This window comes from Lissotriton helveticus, chromosome 1_2 (assembly GCF_964261635.1).
Source record: "Lissotriton helveticus chromosome 1_2, aLisHel1.1, whole genome shotgun sequence".
NCBI classification, from domain to species: domain Eukaryota; kingdom Metazoa; phylum Chordata; class Amphibia; order Caudata; family Salamandridae; genus Lissotriton; species Lissotriton helveticus.
Window position 1 is genome coordinate 171,908,780 of NC_136058.1, and position 20,967 is coordinate 171,929,746.

The 20,967-nt window shown below is 45.2% G+C and overlaps 1 long non-coding RNA gene across 2 annotated transcripts in view; it reads left to right on the forward strand.

Annotated features, from left to right (window-relative positions):
• LOC144807813 (uncharacterized) overlaps positions 1–20,967 on the forward strand; it is a 109,728-nt gene that overhangs the window by 62,422 nt on the left and 26,339 nt on the right. Inside the window, exon 2 of one of the 2 annotated variants that reach the window (XR_013606455.1) lies at positions 8,209–8,299. The exons of the other annotated variant lie outside the window; for it this stretch is intronic. This is a non-coding gene — a long non-coding RNA (uncharacterized LOC144807813). The remainder of the gene's footprint in view (positions 1–8,208; positions 8,300–20,967) is intronic. 2 annotated transcript variants of the gene reach the window in all.

Below are 20,967 nucleotides of genomic sequence, written 5' to 3' on the forward strand. Positions count from 1 at the left end.
CTCGTCACCAGCCGATTGGACTACGGCAACGCCCTCTACGCCGGTACCACCGCCAAGCTCCAGAAGAGACTCCAGCGGATCCAGAACGCCTCAGCCAGACTCATCCTCGACATCCCACGAACCAGCCACATCTCCGGACATCTGAGAGACCTTCACTGGCTCCCCGTCAACAAAAGAATCACCTTCCGCCTCCTCACCCACGCACACAAAGCCCTACACGACCAAGGCCCGAGCTACCTCAACAGCCGAGTCAACTTCTACGCTCCCAAACGCCAGCTCCGATCAGCCAACCAAGCCCTCGCCGCCGTCCCCCGCATCCGAAGAACGACTACAGGAGGAAGGTCCTTCTCCTACCTGGCCGCCAAGACCTGGAACTCCCTCCCGACCGACCTGCGCCTGACCCAAGACCACCTCTCCTTCAGGAAGAAGCTGAAGACCTGGCTGTTCGAGCAGTAGCGGCACCCCCCCCCCCCCCCCCAGCGCCTTGAGACCCTACGGGTATGTAGCGCGCTTTATAAGTGTCACTGATTGATTGATTGATTAGATTTGGAGAAGCTGCAGTTACTAAAAACTCGACAAAGTTCTGGACTTTGATAGCAGAAGCGTGTGCAACTAGAAAGGCGCTTTTTATATAATCCTGATAATGAAATGACCTGTTTTAAGATATTAACTTTTTTTGTAGTTTTAAAAAATATTTATTAACTTTGCACCAGCTCGCCTTCAAATGTCGATTGACGTTATTCATGAGCAGATGTAACTCACTAAAGATATTGATATACTATTATGTGGGGTTATAAGGATTAATAGAAACCACAGTGATTTTCTTCTGCTATCATATTTTATTTCAAAGTTTTATATAGCACGAACAAGATCCTTACAGATCTCAGAGCGCTTTACATAAATATGAGATATGAGGACTAAAAGAATATTTAACAAGGCATTTTGTGCAAATAGAGAACAGTGCAAGGTAACAACATGTGAATGGGTGGTCGGTTCAAACAATGTAATACAAGGGAGAGATAAAGAGTAACAGTATTTCTACAGATTATGTTCATGTGAATTTAGCCAAGAGGATCGATTTGACTTCCTTTTTGAAGGATGCAGTGGATGAGATAGGTCTTGTTTCTGGAGGGAGGGCATTCCAGATCCTGGGTGCCATCCCTGAGAAGGAGCGTTTATATGTTTTTTTCTTGTGGAATCTTTGTGGTTTCAAAAGGAGAGTGCCTGCACTTCTTGTGGCTCTTGAGCCTCCTGAAATTGTCAATTACTGAGCAATGTAACTGGGTGAATTGTGGTGTAAAACCTTATGAGTAATGCACACGATTTTCAGGTGTATTCTGGCTTCGTAAGGTAGCCAATTCAGAGATTTTAAGTCAGGAGAGATGTGTGAGCTAATTTTTGATCCAGTGATGAGTCTTGCTGCAGCATTAATAGAGGCTCTTAAGGGTGCGGTTGTTGATAGGGGGAGGCCGCAGAGGACGGCACTTCCATAATCAATCCGAGGGATAACTAACACTTCGACTGCATTCCTAAAGTCGTTGGCTGGGAGGAAGGGTTTCAGCTTCCTCAAGGTATTGATTTGGAAATTAGCTCCCTTCGTTGCATTTCTGATATGTTGTTGCATATTGAGATTGCAGTCGAGGGTTATACCTAAAGATTTTGCTGAGTCTACAATGATAGGTTGAACGTTGAATGCAGTGAGGTGTTTAAGCCAATCCTGAGCGATGGGGATTTTTGAGGAGGGTGCTATTAGGAGGAATTCTGTTTTTAGAGCATTAAGTTTGAGATGGTTCTCTGCCAGTCATGTCTGTGTGTCCTTAAGTGTTGAGTTGAGAAGTTTGATGTCTTCAGGGGATTGTAGTTTAAGGTAGAGTTGGGTATCGTCCGCATACATGTGAAATTGCACATTAGAAGCTTAAAGCAGTGCGGTGAGTGGTTCCATGACTAGATTGAACAGAGTTGGGGATAGGGAGGATCCTTGTTGGACACTTTGGGGTCGATTCCGATCTGGTAAAATCCCCATCCGTACGAATCGTATCCGGAGCCGTTTCCGTACGACTCGTACAGACGGCGTACGACCGGACGATTCCGATCCCGATCGGCCGACCCGGACGCGATTCGTACGGTACACGTCGATTCGTACGGAAAAGCGCACGATCACCTACACACCGTACGGCGCGTACCCCCCATGATCACAGGGGTACGCGCTGTACCCCTGTGGTCATGCGGGGTACGTGCCGTACACCCAGCGTACATGGGGTACGGTGCGTACCCCATGTACGCTGGGTGTACGGCACGTACCCCGCATGACCACAGGGGTACGGCGCGTACCCCTGCGATCATGGGGGGGTACGTGCCGTACCTGGGGGGGGGGGGCGTTCCGTACCTGTTTCGGCGCGAACTCTGCGTTTACGACTGTTTTCGGCTCCCGTAGGAAAAGGGTCGTACGGCGCGTACCCGACACGAATCTTACTTGCTGGGTTGTAAAAACGTGCCGCGATGTCGCGTACAGCGGGTTCCGAGTGAGATTCGTACGGAGATTTGAGTCGTACGGAGTCCTGTACGACTTGTACGGAGTTCGGCACCTAGTACGGATCGTACTTCATCGTACGTACGGGACGTCTACGGATACGATTCGTACGGGGAAAAAACTCTCCGTACGACCATTCGGAGCGCATTTTACTGGATCGGAATCGACACCCTAGTGTTACTGGAACGGGTGTGGACATAGTGTTGTTAATCTTGAATTTCTGAGTCCGGTTATGCAGGAAGGAGGTGAACCATTTGAGTACTGTCCCTGAAAGACCCATTCTGATAGTCAACAGCTCGAGTAAGTTCTCGTGTTTGACCGTGTCGAAAGCTGGTGAAAGGTCGAGTAGAATGAGGAGGCAGGTACCATTTTGATCAAGAATTTGAAGCGCGTCATCAATTATGTGTGTCATAGCTGATTCTGTGCTGTGGCCTGCGCGGAAGCCTGATTGGTGTCGGTTCAGGAGGTCAAAATGTTCGATGTGTTTTGTCAGTTGGAGGTGAACACATTTTTCTAACAATTTGGCTAAGGTAGGGATATTGGAAATAGGACGATAGTTATTAGGGTCAGTAGGGTCAGCTATGGGTTTCTTTAGTATGGGCGATACATGTCCCACTTTGAGGGAGTCCAGGATGCACCCTTGTTGAAGTGAACTGTTAATGATTTTGGTCCAGAGCGGGAGAAGCCATGGGATTAAGTCCTTTACAGCGTTTGCAGGTAGAAGGTCCCAGAGGTGATTTGAGGGCTTCAGGGTACTGAGGATCTTGCCTATAGATTCTTCCGTGTACGTATCAAAGGATGACCATGTAGAATTGTTTTTTAGTTTAATGGATGTTTTGCTGAGGGAGCTGGAGTATAGGCTTAGATCAGTGAGGAGATCATTCTTGATGTTATCTGTTTTTAGTTTGAAGAAGGTAGAGAATTCTTCACAGGACGGTAGAGTGCTGGTTGTGTTATGTAATCGTTGAGGTTCGTCCTTGGATTGAGTTTTGATTAGCTCAAATAGTTTTTTGGGTAGTTTTTTTGCTTGGTCTAGTTGATGGCTAAAAAGTCAGCTTTCGATCGTTTGATTTTTCTAAAGTAAGCGTTTCTCTTTTTCTTTAGTGTTTTGAGGTGCATAGCAATGGGGCAGATCTCCAATTGCCTTCAGCTAGTCTCATAGCTCGTCTATCTTCAATAAGCAAACCTTCGTTCCATGGTTTTGAATTTTTAGAGGAGACTCTCTTTAACTGAAGGGGGGCAACTTCGTTGACTATCGTGGTCATTGACTTGAGGTAGTGGTCAGTGAGAGCCTGAACATCGTTGGTGCCGGTAGGGGGTAGGAGAAGATTGTAGCTGGGAGAGGGTGACGCGTTGGGATTGAGTTTCTTCAGGTCTCTTTTCCAGGCCTTGGGTTTGGTGGATTGGGCCGGGCTGAGTTTCACATATTCATTGATGAAGAATGTGATGATGTGGTGGGCAGACCAATCACAGGGTTGGATTGAGTCTAGTTGGATGGCGGCACCTTTGGAAATGATGAGGTCCAGGATAGAACCTTTGTCGTGAGTGGGGCTGTTGCAGATTTGGGTGAGGTCTAGGGCGTTGAGGAAGTTTTTGAGACTATTGACCACCGAATCGTTGCGATCATCCCAGTGAAAGTTGAAATCACCAAGGAATATTTGTGAGTTTTTGAGACCCTAGTTCATTGTGATCATGTCCATGAGGTTTTCAGTGAAGGTGAGGTTGTCTCCTGGTGGGTGGTAGATAATATGCAGAGAGCATACTGGATTACCCTCACTGTTGACGTCGAGGCAGATGTGTTCACAGGAGGAGAATATAGGGGAGACGGCTCTAGTTACTGAGAGGTTGCTCTGGTGAATACATGCTATTCCACCTCCTGTCTTGCCGGTCCTGTCTAATCTGATGATGTGATAGTTAGGGGGTACTAGAATATCAATGAGAGGGGAGGAAGATTCTGTTAACCAGGTTTCGGTGAGTATGGTAAGGTTGAGGTCAAGTGCGAAAATGAGGTCGGTTATGTCAGATGCGTGTCTAGGGGCAGATCTACAATTAAGTAGTGTGCATTTGAGCCGTGGTGTTATGAGGGAGGCGGAGGGGTCCAGAGTGAGGGTGACTTTTTAAAGATTATTAGAGATGGTACCTCTATTATTTTGTGTAGGGGGCCTGTGAGGGTCGGAGTGGATAGTAGGGATGGGGAGGTGTGTGGTGGCTGTGTGGGCTATGGGAGCGGTATCATAGGAGTGTAGGAGGGCACGTATGTCGTACCGTGTCAGTGGATTGATGCTTCGAATAGGGCGGGTGGAAGAATTATGGGCAGGAATTGAGGTCTAGTAAGGAGGGTTGTGTTTGTGTGAACGTGTAGGAAGGGTGGAGGGCTTGCGGAATAAGAGGGTACTAGGTAGAGAGGGGTGTCTAGGTTGATTCGCATACAGCTCTTTGAAAGTTTGTAGCTCATCTTTAATTTGGAGAAGGGTGGACATAATCTTGTCCAGAGTGGAGTTAGGAACGGTAGTGGAGGGGGGATGATAAAGCGTGGTATACATTGAGGATATTTGGCTCGATTCGGTGTGAGAACTGATGAAGGCATGGGGAGAGTATGGGGAGGAAGTGGGTAGAGTGTTGGGTATGTGTTAGGCGTGGGTGAAGAGGAAGTTAGGGTAGGTGGTGAAGGAAGAGGAGGTGTGGTAGGAGTTTCAATAGTGGGTAAGTGGGTGACTACAGTGATGGGGTGGAGGGGAGTGCCAGGGTAGGGGGGAGGGTGGTATAGGAGGAGGGGGGACTAGATGTGAGAGGAGGCGGGGTGGTGATGTGAGAGGAGGAGGGGGAACTAGATGTGAGAGGAGGGGGTGGTGATGGAGGAGGGGGCTATATGTGAGAGGAGGCGGGGTGGTGATGGAGGAGGGGGAACTGAATGAGAGAGGAGGCAGGGTGGTGATGTGAGAGGAGGAGGGGGACTAGATGTGAGAGGAGGCACGGTGGTGATGTGGGAGGAGGAGGGGTGGTGATAGAGGAGGGGGGCTAGATGTGAGAGGAGGTGGGGTGGTGATGGACGAGGGGGGCTAGATGAAAGAGGAGGCAGGGTAGTGATGTGAGAGGAGGAGGGGGTCTAGATGTGAGAGGAGGCGGGGTGGTGATGGAGGAGGGGGCAATAGATGTGAGAGGAGGTGGGGTGGTGATGGAGGAGGGGGGCTAGGGGTGGGAGGGGATGTGGTTGTTCTGGGGGAAACGATAGGTTGGTTAGGGGGTGGGTTAGCGGTTATATTAGTGTGGGTAGGAAGTAAGCAAAGCTTAGGTGGAAAGAGGAGATGTGTGTTGTAGGGTGGGGTAGAAGGGCTGAGGGAGGCGTGCGGCTCTGGGCATCTAGAAGGCAAGGGGGTTGGGGTGGGAGGGTGGGGTAATGAGTAGGTGATGAAATGGTTTGGGTGTTAGGAGTTGGGGTAGGTTGGGAAGGAGTAAGTGGATTGGATACATGCTCCTTAATAATGGGAAATATGTTATTGAATATGTTAAGGCTACGATCGGTGGACTGAGTGAGAATAGTACCTTTATTGTAGATAGTGATGGTTGCTGTCGCTTGGAAGAGTTGTGATGGTGCAATAGAAATCAGAAGACCATGTGCGGACTTCCTCGTGAAGGAAACCGTGAGTAAGGTTAGGAAGGCTTTCCTCCATTGTGCTCTGCGTTTAGTGTAGAAAATGATGTCGGTGGTCGTGACTCCATTTTGAAGTGAGAAATAAGGGTCTGCAAAAGGGGTTTCTGGGTGGGATTTCAGAAAGTTGTGTTTGAAACGTTTGGCAGATTTTTTAGTGAGCTTGGGGGGGTAATTGATTTTGTATGTGTGGGTGCCTGTGAGTTCCATGGTGAGAATTGTGGTGTAGGTGAGGTGAGTGTGTAGGACTGTAGAACGAGGTGCTGATCTAATGCGTGTAGGAGGGGGAAATAGCAGCTAAAGAGAATGTGATTAGGATGCCTGAGGTAGGACTGGTCTAAGATGGCCGACACTTTAGGAAAGAAAGAGAGTGGCTATGTAGTCCTTTGTCTGTTTCCATGAATTGTGTGAGGAGGAGTTGTCCTGTCTCACTTTCTATATCATTCACGGGATGATGAGATAAGTCCTGTTTCAATTATGATGAACAGGTAAGGAATAGTGAGAGGAGGCGAGTATTTCTGTTTCAGTTTCTCATGGAGATGATTCCTTTTTCCCTTAACATGGATAGGTCGTGGAGGTCGTGGTTTGATGATTCCAGTAAGACAATGTTTTTACCAGGACTAAGTGATGGTCAGTGGGTGGGGAGGTGATTTGCTAAATGTGGTTTATGACCACAGCCATTTTGAGATGCAAAAGAAGTCATGGTTCTCCTGGGGATGATCAATAATAAGTGAGAAGAGGGGACGAACAAAAATAGGAGAGGTAGAAAGAGAGCAAATAATAATAAAAAATTAAAATAAAAATAAAGCCAAGGAGTACCTTCATGAGGAGAGCTCTGTCATCTCAAGGGTCAACCAAAAGGTAGCAGGCAAAAGTGTTGTCAAGCCTGCGACAGGCTCTGTGGCAAAACACCAAAAATGAGGGCCCAAAGGAATGTGTAGACCGCGCCGCTTATGAATAAAGAAACGTTTCTTTTGGGGTGGAGCAATGTAGAGAGAGCGCACTGCCCTCCCGTCTTTTCCACGTCGTCGAGTAGGCTCTGCACCACGCCCCCAGTCACGATGGCCAAAATCTTGCGGGGCCTTTGGCCCAGAAAGTCACCTCGGACGGTGGCGAGATATCAGACTTGCTTCGTAGTAGAGCGCCGAGGGACGAGTCCACTGGAAACCACGCTCAGGACTCAGCGCAGCTCCCTATGGCTCCGACGGTGAAAGTGAGCTCCAGGGTAACTGGGGCAGGCAGCTGCCTCACGGCAGTCTAGGCGATCCCGTGGCCTCCTCCGAGCCCCGCCCGCAGTGGCTCGGAGAACCCAGGCAACCCAGGCGTCAGTCCGAGCGCGTGAGAGGATCCTGGTCCAGGAGTCGGGTCGAGAGTAGACTCCGCAGCAGCGGGTGAGGGGATCCAGGTGTTGGGTCGGAAGCAGACTCCGCAGCGGTGGGGAAATCCAGGCAATGGAGAGGGCACCAGAGAACAGGTGAGTCCTTGCCTTCTACTCCACTGCACCCCAGAGCCCGAAGCAGTGAAGGAACCGAGAGCATGTAGCCTCGGGCCGCGGTGAGCATGAAGTTTCGATCCAGGGGCCTCCAGGGGAGATTCTCTGCAGAGTGGCTGGTGTAGGCGGGTCTCAGTAAGGAGCAAGTGAAATGTTAGGAAACTTTGGAACCCAGGTGAAATTCATTATAACATTGAGGGCTTGATTTAGATCCTAGCAGAATCGGTCCAGACGTCGCTTTTCCATCGGATAATCCATCCACCACCTTGAAGGTCGGAACGCCCTATTTTGATGCTGGTGGGACCATAGACGATATACCTCCCAAGTATCACCGACTCCAACTGAACTTCACACCAGCTTTGATGGCACTATAGAAAAGAGCAGCTGTCAGCGGGACCTAGCCAGTTTTAACAGCTAGCCAATCACAATGTGTCTTCCCGCTAAGGCAACTGCGGCACGGTAAACTGCTACACCTGAGCTTGCAGATTGCAAGGGAACTGAAGTGAAAACCTACCTTTTTTCTCTTTTCCACTTCAGTTTTTGACTGGAACCCGACTGAACAAATCATGCCACTGCTGCTGCATCTTGACCATGAAGGGAAACAATCCAGTCATAGTCAGATTTGAAGGTGAGCAGTCTATCTTACTTATTAAAGTTGAATTGTCACTTAACATTAGCTCGGGACCCATGCGTTTACATACATGTCCTATGAAAATCTTTAAAACACTTGTATAATGCATATGTAGTGAAACTAGTTTTGTCTGTAATGAAATGAAACACACCTGTATCAACACCCATTGATAACTTTTTTTCCAAAATTTGTTTGGTGGAAATATGAATTACCGTAATGAATGCTTCACCACATTCTGAAAGTCTACCACAATTGGCAACAATGACAATGTTGGAACATATTGCTACCGGTCATGTCAGTGAAATGTTGAATTACCTTAAATGAATGTGAGTCACAGAAAGTATCTCACTGTTACATCAATTCCATTCCATTTACACAATGAATTGTACAGCAATAATCAATGTGGGACAAACGTTGTGAAAGCTGTACACAAGTAATCATTCATGTAATACCCCTCACATGTACATTATTTTTTCAAAGTAACACATATGTGACAGTGACAATGTTTTGAAAATACAATTTCTTCTAACTTTGTTGCCCTTAACTTGTCTTCTGGCTATAGTCCAGGGGTTACCTCCTCAGGAAGGAGTGTCTAATGGGCACATATCAGGCACCTCAAGGCTTTTACTTTGGAAGGGTAGGAGTTGGTGTGATAGGGGTCAAGGCAAGATAGCTTAAGAATTGGGAGGGAGTAGGAGGGGTGTAAATGGAGTGTAATGTGTAGTGCAGTATGCAGGTGGTCAAATATAGCCACAGTACATGAGTTGTGTGCTGTCGGCATCCATTCTATAGCCACAGGCATAGGACAATGTTAGACACCTCCTTCAATGGACCCACTCCATCAGGACACCGCCACCAGAACAACGTCAATGCAACTGTGAAACCTAAATATGGTCGGCGTAACTTGCCAACCTGACAGCGAAGGAGTAATGCTAGCCAGCATAGGTTTCCGTTGCAGCGTCGGCGGGGCAGCTCTGATGTGAAGGATAACAATCCAGCAAGTTGGTCGGAGGCTCAGCAGTAATACATCTAAATATGGCAGTCGGAACTTCGTCAGCTTGACAAAGTACTTGAAATCGCTGCCATGGAGGAACAGCATTATTATTTACAACAAGGGGTGGTGATGGACAGAGTCTCTGAATTAAGCAGAGTACTCTCACCCAGTCAAGAGATCAGGGCTAGATCCAACACCGTTTTTTAGCTCATTGCACCATCCCAGTTTCAGAACCTGGCTGTATGCAAATTAGTCTGTCCCTGGCCCAGTGCATCATGGGAACAGGGCAGACCAGACTACAAAAGCCAATTCTTACACTGGGAAGGAAACAAGCTTCCGGGGACCGGTTTCTGCCATTTCAGGCGTCTTCGGCCCGGCTTGCTTGAATCCTGATGGTGCAATGAGCAAGGGACTCACATCTGAGTATACCCTTCCACGCTTAGGGTGGACAAAATTATTTACAACAAGGGGTGGTGATGGACAGAGTCTCTGAATTAAGCAGAGTACTCTCACCCAGTCAAGAGATCAGGGCTAGATCCAACACCGTTTTTTAGCTCATTGCACCATCCCAGTTTCAGAACCTGGCTGTATGCAAATTAGTCTGTCCCTGGCCCAGTGCATCATGGGAACAGGGCAGACCAGACTACAAAAGCCAATTCTTACACTGGGAAGGAAACAAGCTTCCGGGGACCGGTTTCTGCCATTTCAGGCGTCTTCGGCCCGGCTTGCTTGAATCCTGATGGTGCAATGAGCAAGGGACTCACATCTGAGTATACCCTTCCACGCTTAGGGTGGACAAAATTATTTACAACAAGGGGTGGTGATGGACAGAGTCTCTGAATTAAGCAGAGTACTCTCACCCAGTCAAGAGATCAGGGCTAGATCCAACACCGTTTTTTAGCTCATTGCACCATCCCAGTTTCAGAACCTGGCTGTATGCAAATTAGTCTGTCCCTGGCCCAGTGCATCATGGGAACAGGGCAGACCAGACTACAAAAGCCAATTCTTACACTGGGAAGGAAACAAGCTTCCGGGGACCGGTTTCTGCCATTTCAGGCGTCTTCGGCCCGGCTTGCTTGAATCCTGATGGTGCAATGAGCAAGGGACTCTGATCTCTTGACTGGGTGAGAGTATTCTGCTTAATTCAGAGACTCTGTCCCTCACCACCCCTTGTTGTAAATATTTTTGTCCACCCTAAGCGTGGAAGGGTATACTCAGACATGAGTCCCTTGCTCATTGCACCATCAGGATTCAAGCAAGCCGGGCCGAAGACGGCTGTAATGCCAGAAACCGGTCCCCGGAAGCTTGTTTCCTTCCCAGTGTAAGAATTGGCTTTTGTAGTCTGGTCTGCCCTGTTCCCATGATGCACTGGGCCAGGGACAGACTAATTTGCATACAGCCATGTTCTGAAACTGGGATGGTGCAATGAGCTAAAAAACGGTGTTGGATCTAGCCCTGATCTCTTGACTGGGTGAGAGTATTCTGCTTAATTCAGAGACTCTGTCCCTCACCACCCCTTGTTGTAAATATTTTTGTCCACCCTAAGCGTGGAAGGGTATACTCAGACATGAGTCCCTTGCTCATTGCACCATCAGGATTCAAGCAAGCCGGGCCGAAGACGGCTGTAATGCCAGAAACCGGTCCCCGGAAGCTTGTTTCCTTCCCAGTGTAAGAATTGGCTTTTGTAGTCTGGTCTGCCCTGTTCCCATGATGCACTGGGCCAGGGACAGACTAATTTGCATACAGCCATGTTCTGAAACTGGGATGGTGCAATGAGCTAAAAAACGGTGTTGGATCTAGCCCTGATCTCTTGACTGGGTGAGAGTATTCTGCTTAATTCAGAGACTCTGTCCCTCACCACCCCTTGTTGTAAATATATGGAGGAACAGCAGCAGTCTCACCAAGATCTAAATCATTCCCTAAGTTAGCAACTATGAATTAAGGGTGATATGTTTGTTTTATCAGAATATTGCTGTCCCTAAAACATGGGACAAAATAATAAAGCTTTTTTGTCTGTCTGTCACCTTCTATCCTATACTGTTATCAGGGGCCTCTGTGCCATTCATTTTGGGACAATGCCTACTGGAATCTGTATTTTTGGGGCACCTCAGGTGACTGCAGCTTCTGGCTCTTTTTTCATATTAAATTGCTCAACTCCAAGGATGCAATCTATGGGCAATTAGGGGCACACAGCTACTTTTGTCTGTTCAACAATCCACTTCCACTATATGGAGGCCATGGGATGCTCCTATTTCACCCCCCATGGACGTACCTTGCCCTACAGACATCTCCCTGTAGATAATGTTCTGTGGAGACAAGTATGTCCACTAAGGCATGTTCTACCCTATCCTACTGGGAATCACTTCCACCTAGAGCCTCACTAGCTACCCTAGAAGAGTGCTCATTGGTGAGTCCCTTACTGATGCATGATATATCTCCCTTTCTATGCCCTGACTCATGACAGTCAAAGCACCTGTCCCTAGCAAAGGTCTCCTCCCACCCTGGGAACCTACTTTGCTGCTTCCCTGATGTGGTTATAGATTATTTCCCCTTGTCAGAAAATTCAGACCCTAAACAGTTCTCAAGTTTGTCTTCTCTTGGGGTTCTGACCCAACCTTCTTGTGGTCACTCCCTGGGACCTACTTGGGCACACTGGTGCTGAGCCAGACTCTGCTGCCTTCCTAACATCCCTATTCATAGCGAGCTTGTAGTCTATTTGGTGCCGGTGCAACTCTGTAAAACAATTATACAAGATGTGCTCCAGCATGAACTATACAGCTCATCATAATCCTTTACTGGCCTTCACCGACCCATCCAGTGTCTTATTAGACAAATCCACAACATTTTTAGAAGACAGATGTGATTGTTTCTAGAAATCCCGTCAGGCAATACTTTTCTGGGGTTAAACCAGATTTGCACATAATCACTTTTTTCATAGTTAGTCTGGTCATCTGCTTTTAGGGCCAATTGTGAATTCTTCCTAACAATGGGCATGTGATTCCACAGGCTAATACCCAGGCTCCTATGTACATATGCAAGGCCTCCTCATAAGCTGCAAACCACCTTTCAAGGTAATCCTCCACCACATAACTAGGTACCAGGTCTTTTCGGATGTGGACTCTAGGTTTGACTCTCCTAGGTACTTCTGAAGAACTGCCACCATCATCACTGGACTCTAATGCCCATCTGGACCTCAAGTCTATCTTGTACTGGCTTCTCTTGTGGGAGATCAGGGCCCTATTTTCTTCTAGGGACAAGGTCAACTTTGTCTCCTCTAGTGCAACGGTTGCTGCTGCTCTTTTCTCCTCAGCAGCCAAGGCTAACTTTCTCTCCTCAATAGCAAGTGTAGCCAGCTGCAATTTAAGATCCTCTCGGCCTTCCTGTCCTCCAGCTCTGATGGGGACAAACTACAAAAGGACACACTGCTCTTTGCTCCGGACAATGTAGGGGATTCCGCTAGTTGGGGAGATCCCTCCTCTGACACTAAGGCTTCCTCAAATTAGAGCTCATTCCCCTTTAAGGGGGCCTGCAGCTGATGAAACTTTTCAAAGTCTCTGACTTCTTGGATTCCTTTCTTAACTTCCGCCCTCTCTTCACATACTCCTTTTCTCTGCCAGGCTAAGTCTCTTCATGTTTGCCCAATCCACTAGGTGGAGGTGCAAAAATTGAGTGTGTGGTGATGCAAAACACATGTCCTGTATTCCACCAGCAAACATAAATGTAAGAAAGTGGATTATTATTTGAGGTCTGCAGACACCACCCTCTAGGAATAATCACACTATCCTGTCAGGTTGAACCCTAAAATTTACTGAATTAAGCAAAGCTTAGATCCATGGTTGCCATAGGAAGAAACAGGCAGGCTTAACTTAGGGTAATATGTAAAGTTACACAGTACCATAACAGAATTAGAGTCAAATCAACAAACAATTTTTAAAAAATTGAAAAATAGAGTACATTTTAATAACAAAAATAACAGCATAATGGCAAAACTTCAATAAGGGAACCTGGAGAAAGGAATTTTAAAGCTTTAATCAAAAATAGGGTAAAAAAGCACTAAGTGGCAATAATAAGCTAGGGACTCTAAGATTGGGACTTAGACACAATTTCATTCTGGTCACAATGGAGCACAGCTCGGATACACCAAGCATGTTTGTCCTGGTCAAAGATTTTACCATCTGACCTGGGGGGTGGTTTATTTCTTGGCAGTTGGGCAACGTTCCGCCATGGGGGTGGAGTAAATTACTTTGTCCCCATGGTGGAGAGGTCACCCCCTAATTTCTACTGACCAACAAGCAGGCAGTTATTTATAAAACATTTCCAGGTGCTGCCTCCAATGCGCATTACTCTGTGTTATGAGGCTGCCTTCGCAGGATGCAGCCCTGTGGCACTGATTGATTTTTTTTTTCTTTATAAAAAGTATTTCCCAAAACAGAATTTTCTGGTTGTAAAGATAACCTATAATGCTCCCCACACCACGGGAGCTTCTCTCATGTCTGGGGAGCATTGTCATGTTTTGACTGTTCCATACTGCCAGGTTGAAGAGTAAAAAATGACCACATGTGCTCCTATCTAAACCAGGCGGGCAGATATGTAGCCATTTTGCCGTCAGAGAAGTTTGGCCCTGGCGAAGAGACAATAGTCTCAGCCGTGGCCAAAATGAAGGTTCGCCCGCATTTAAATCAGGTGTTCAGACCTTCATGTTGGCGGTTTGTATACTCCATCGCCATTGTGACTGTGAATACATACCGCCAACATATAAATCACCAGTTAGTTTCTTTCATGGAGCTCAGAATCCTCCATCAGGGAAAGCCATATTCAAGGAGGTTGCAGTGAAATATGACACCTTTGCCGCTAGGCCCAGCTGATGCTCTGGAGGTCTTGGAAGTACAAAAATGTTATAAGTCACAATCTGTCAGGGTTTCTAGAGCAGCTCCTGTGGGACATTTGTACGGCTCCCAGGACCTCAGGGACAGAACCTAGGAGCCAGGTCTCACTCCAGCAGAGGCCACCAGCAGGGTCCAGACCAAGTCTAATTGATACTGGTCAATTGGTCAGTTCAGGAAAAGGCCTCTTGAAGCTTGTTGTGTCTCTATACCCACACAGGAGGTCAACCAATTGACTGGGTACACGAGGTAGCAGGTTCAATCCATTAGCCTCCTTTCAGGTTACAGCAAGCAGGGTCCAGTCCTTTTCTGATCTTCCACAAGTCCACAAGTCAAGAAAGTTTTCTGAGGTGGGTGTCATGGGATGCCTCATTTATAGTTGGCACTTGCAAGTGGATGGGGGTGACTTCTGTCTTTTCCCTAAATAATGGGGTAAATTGTCCAAGGGGCAACCCTACCAACTTGTTCAGCAGTTTCTGTTTGAGCTACTTAAAAGCAAATCCTACAGTGCACCTTAATCTTAAAATCCAAGGTGGAGAAACTCTTTATTCTCTGTGCACAGCGGGTACAAGAGTGTGCCCAGGAAAATGAGTAGCCCCCTCTATTGTGGTCACTTAAAATTGATTCTGGGGGTAGCTTCCCTTCTATTTGGTGTGAAGCCATTCTGGCTTGGGAAACGGAGATTTGCCATCTCAAGGGCTCACCTTCCATTTACTTTTGAAAGGGCATGGTCTTTACAAGTAAATGAAGTTCCTCCATCCACCCTAACTGGTCTTCCTGCAAGGGGAAGAAAACACATCCACACCCCCAGGCCATTGTTTATGATTTGGGGGCATGGAGGTCAAGCACTGGCAGACAAGATGTCAGTAGGCTAATGCTAATTAGCCAATTCGATGTTCAAGCAGGTAAAAGGTAACTTTCGAAAAATGCAGACGGCATAAAAAGAGCAGTATGAGATATCAAATAAACACATACATCACTAGAGTCATATCATTGGACCTAGGAAATTAAATAAATGTACTCCTCTTAAAAGTCGACAAATAAGAGGGTGTTCTCCAATGGGTTTTTCCATCCACTAAAACATGTTCCACAGATATGACAGAATATGTATTATCTATTCTATAGGCTCTTTCTTGGCTGGTCGAGGAAGTTGAACAATTTAGAATTAAAGTTACATCTGCTAAAAAGAGTTTGACACACTTGTCAGTGTACTGACTAGCCCAGACTGCCCATGCAGGTCAATAGGGCTTGGAGTTTCTCAGAGCCCAAGATTGGTGAATGAACTTTGCAACTTCTAATGATCTCTAGGCTGATCTGAAAGTCTCCAAGATATCAAGACAGGGATCAGATTGTGAAACTGGTTTTGCAGATTCAAGTGAAGATTGGTAAAACTAGAGATGTGTACCGGACAGGAGGGTGTCAGTTTTTGGAAATCATAACGAAGACTACCAAAATAGAAATATGAATACAAGTGATGCTCCTTGTTTATAAACTTGGGCTAGGGCAATCATTATGAAAGGGAAGGCATAATATAGACTTTGAGACCAGTCCTGTAAGAATGCATCTGTGATTGGAACTTGGTGATCTGGTCTCCAACTATAAAACCTAGCAAGGTGAGAATTCAAATATTCAGTAAATAGGTCTATAGAAAATAGAAAAGGTTTGGAAGAAAAATGTTTGAAAATAGAAAGGTGCAGTCATCAATCACAATAATCCTGAAGATGTCATGAGCACCAATATGCAATCGTTTTGAGACTGTCAAGGAGATATTTTGTTGTACAGATCAACATCTCTTAGCTAAACCCTCAAGGTGTCTATATTTAGTTCCCCCTAAATGGCTGATATATTTATAGAGTTTTATATGGTGCAAACATGACCCAGGCAGGTATCAGAACACTTTACAAATAATCAGGAACAAATGAGAGGGTAAGAAGAAGGGAAAAACAACAACATGATCATGAGAGATAAAGGTCGTCACAACTCTGAGCTGGTGGAGGAGGGCTGATACATCGATACGTCATATATTAGAGCATAGATAAGAGATTAAAAAAACACATGGGTAGAGAATACAAACAAATGTTCAGTAAGATACAGGATGTTGCAATGCCATGCTGGGGAAGGAAGACCCCTACATAGCCAGGCCGAGAAGTAAATATAAAAGGTCATAGATTGCGGGTAAAACATATGTGAAGAAGAAGCATCATAACATGCACCTGGAGTGGAGTTCTTGAATTTCTAGTTCAGAAAAGTACTCATCAGTAGTACTGTAACTTCTTTTTTGAAAGATGCTGTTGAGGTAATCAGTCTGGGTTCAGGAGGCAGGGAGTTCTAAATTCTGAAAGCAATACCTAAGAAGGCACAGTTATATGTTTTCTTTCTTTACATTTTTGTGGTTTCAATGATAAGTTGTTGGAGCTCCTGGACGATCTGCAACCACCCAATAGTTTAAGTTTTTGCGCAAGGACAAAGGGGTGTTGAAGTGTTAGGCTTCGAGGGTCATGCAGGCAGTTTTTAATTGAACCCTGCCCTCATATCGAAGCCAGTTTCGTGATTTCACATCCAGAGAGATGTTTCTTTTGGATCCTGTGATGAGCATTGCAGCCGAGTTAAGAGATGCCCTTAGCGGAGCCAACTTGTAGCTAGGTAAGCCATAAAGATGTGCTTTACTATAATCAAACCTAGAAATGACTAAGGCTTGAACAGCGGACTTGAAGTCATCAGGGGAGAAGAAGGGTTTTATTTTTCTTAGATACTCATTTGGAAGTTCCATTCTTTGGTTGCTGAGCTGATGTGCTCCTGCATGTTCAAGTTCTTGCCTAGTATTATTCCCAGTGATCTTGTGGAATATCTGATGTGTGTTACACAGTTGAGATCATATATTCTTCAATAATGGGTTTGGGTCGGGAGGGGCGATTAGGAGCAGTTCCATTTTGAGGGAGTTTAGTTTGAGATGTTGAAGGTCAGCCAGTTTTGGGTTTTGTGAAGAGTTGTGTTGAGTGACCTGATATCACCACCTAAATAGATTTTTAAGCATAATTGGGTGTTATCTGCATACATGTCATTGTGGTTGTTAGAAGCTTTGGGAATTTCAGATAAAGGCTCCATCAACAGGTTGAAGACCATGGGTGAGAGCGAAGACTCCTTTGGGACCCCTAGTGTGATTGGAGTGGAATTAGAAGGAGACTGATTGAGATTATTCTTTGCATTCGGTTGTGAAGAAGTGAGACAAACCAGTTTAACACTGACCCTGATAGTCCAATCCTTCATTTTAGTAGGTCAAGGAGGTTGTCATGTTTGACAGTATCAAAAGCTGACGAGAGGTCGAGGAGGATTAGCAGGCAGGATTCAGTCTGATCCAGCATTTTAAGCTCGTCATCAACTATGTGAGTAAGGGTCGTTGCAGTGCTGTGACCTTGATGGAAACCAGATTGGAATTGGTCTAGTAGCTGTAATTTATCTATGTGGTTACTTAGTTGGACATGGACACATTTATTGAGGGGCTTTGCCAGAGTTGGAATGGTAGTGATTGGACTGAAGTAATTTCGGTCCATGGCCTGCAGTGGGTTTTTTTAGAATGGGAGTAACCTGCCCCAACTTTAGGCAAACCTGAATCACACCTTGCAGTAGGGAAGCATTTAATATGTTGGTCCAGAGTGAAAGTATGATCATCTTCATCTCATTAAAGAAATTGAAGGTAGAGGATCACGAATGTAATTTGAGGGTTTCAGTGCTACAAGGATATATTTAGTATGGAGATTTCGTCAAAGGTTTTGAATTGGCTTCAGGAGGCGCTATTTGTGGGGGGGGTCCTGGTAGAGGAGGAGACTGAGGGGGAAGGGAGAAGGGGAAGGGATAGGACTGTAAGTTGGTTCATTGTTGTCCGGAGATTAATTTAAATCTTGTTCATCTTTTCAAGGAAGAAGGAGGCAAAGTCCTTACTGTCTGGCTGTGGACAGGACACCGTTGGTGAAAGAATGGGAAGATTATTGTATTGTTTAATTAATTCAAACAGTTTTGTGGGTTATTTCTAGCTTTATCTAGTTGGCTTCTGAAGAAGTTCACTTTTGCACTCCTGGTGTGTTTGTTGTAGGTGCTCCTCCTCGAGCTTGAGGTGTTCAAGGGATGGAGAGACTAACAAATTCCCTTTTCACTTGTTATGTTGTCGAACCATGAAGGTTGTCATTTACAAGATGGTAGTAGAAAAGGACCAATCTATTGTCTGGTAAAAAAAGCATTCCTGTGAATTTTAATAGAAAACCAATCCTGTGAATTTCAATAAAAACAAGTGAGCACATGACATGTATGTATATGCATTTATTTTATTCTTTATCAACAATTAAAATTACATTCATACACTGAAATATGTCTACCTTGTCATAGTTGTATTCTACTGTTTAAACCATGTGCCACCGGAAAAGAACTGACCACATTTTGTACCTCAACCTACCTGGATTACATCAGATTCCGATAGTAGTTATGGAGAGGAAGCAAATATTGCCCTACCATTCGAGGCCTTTAGTTGAATAATTAACCATCTAAACTACGATTGGGCCTCCTGAACTAGAGGAATGATGTCTGAGTAAAAAATGTCTCTTCACAGATGACGTATCTTCAATTTCTGAAGGGCTTGATAATGTGAACTGCACAGGAAAACAACTTGGAAAGAGGAAGATAGGAGATCCACAATTTGAGCTAGAAGCCTGAAATATTGTGAATATTTGAAGAATCTGGATACTCTCCCTTTTTATTAATGGTACTTTGGTTTGTGGTATCTGTGGAATAGCTTTCTCAGAGACTACTTTAAAGTCAAGAAACTGTATTTGTTGCGATGGGACTATATTGCTTCTATCTTGATTAGGAATAGAAACAAAATCCTGGATTAGCTTAGTTGCCTTAGTAAAATGCTGTTGCAGCCTTGAGACTGGAAAATTATATTGTTCATAGATACTATTAACCTGATTCCCTGGGTACACAGAGTTGATATTACTGGTTTAATGACCTTCAGGAAGTACCACTGTGCTCTAGGGGAGGCATGTGACTCCATAAGTCTAACATTTCCATTGGAAATATAAGATCTTTCTTCACTTTTAAAAGATTAGAATCATGAGGCACCCGTGTTTATGGTTTAAATGAGGCATCCAGTCTTATGCTTATAATAACCTGTGGATTCAAACTGCATTAGCTTGTTTGCTCCTTTCTGGAGAAGACAAAGTACCTCGCAATATATGCATGTTTATAGCTCTTGGGAGAAAAAGTGGGTGTGGCCATATTTCTTGAAAAGAAAGTGCATAACACTCTGTAAAATACCTTTGAACAATTTTTAATGTGCAAGAATCTTCTGTTATGTGTTGCCATGCTGGAAGAAAAAGAGTCATGCTTGACCCTATGATATGAGGATCAGAAACAGAAGAACTCACATGATGATTGGTTTCCTATATAGATTCATAATGACCAGTATATATATCATCGGCCTAGCTGGGGAAATAAATGCATTTTGAAATTTAGGGCTTTGTACTAGGATCCTCTAAACTTGGAGTTGAACATTGAGTAATACTGGAATGGCAACCAAGTTCTATCCTTAGTTGGCATTAGCAAAAACCCAAAAACTCTTTTGCGGGAAAACTGGGCTTTGTTAAGAGATGAGGCAGGGGTGCGTGGCTTGGTGCCCGAGACAGATGGAGGCAGCCGTGTGACGCTCCGAGTCTCACCCGGGAGAACTGCGGCTAGGCATAATTTTTTCCTGTGACGAGGCCAAAGATAGTCGTCGGAAGATGTCGGGGATGGACTGCAGTGTGAAAACTTTCCCCCGACGAACATTAAAGCAACAAATCCAGCGCCATTTTGAACTGCTCGCGCGATGAGGTCTTTGCTTTTCAGCTCTCCTCCTCGTATTTCCTAGAGGACAAACCCACCATCCTATGCAGCCAGGATGCCATACAAAGACTTTCTATACAACATTTGAGACCTGGAGAGTTTGCTTACATTTCAGCTGCCTTATTTACCGCTTGCATTACCCTCTGAGCAGCGGCCATCTTAAGAGCTTTCTCATTCCCTAATCTGCCTCCTCATGTAAGCATATGCCGTTCAAAGGTCTAATATCATTGAATTTTTGCTTACTTTGGCTTCCTGAACTCTCTATCTTTCTCATTTTCGATTTCCTGCAAGCTGGAATTACTGTGTTAATGTTGCATGTTACCTTTTAAAATGTACCTCAGCACTGATGAGGGTCGGAGATTTATTTTATTCCAGCGGAGATGGTAAACGTAATGGTGTTCTGATGTTGTGTCGTAAATCCCTTTCCTTTTCGTTTATTTCACAAGATTCTGATACAGATGGTTGTTGGCTTAATGTTAAATTGATGTTTAAGGATGTTCCAGTCTCTTTTCTCAATGTTTACACTCCAACAGGCGGTGACGCATCCTTTTGGCGCACGCTGGCTAAACAAATCACTCTTCACATGAAAGATAATTTTATTTTAGTGGGAGATTGCAACCAAGTGTTTGACCCTTTTATTGATCGGCACTCTATACTGTCATTTATTCCTAACAAGATACATAAATCCTTTACTCAAACGATTACACAATATAAACTTTTGGATGCCTGGAGGTTATGTAATCCTATTACGAGGGAATACACTTTTTATTCCCCGGTGCATCATTCCCAATCATGACTTGATTATTTTTTTGTATCACATAATATCTCACAAGCTCTTACCCATGAGGAAATAGGCCCTATTCTAATATCTGACCATGCTCCTGTCATGATTGATGTTGACATTTTACCCAGGC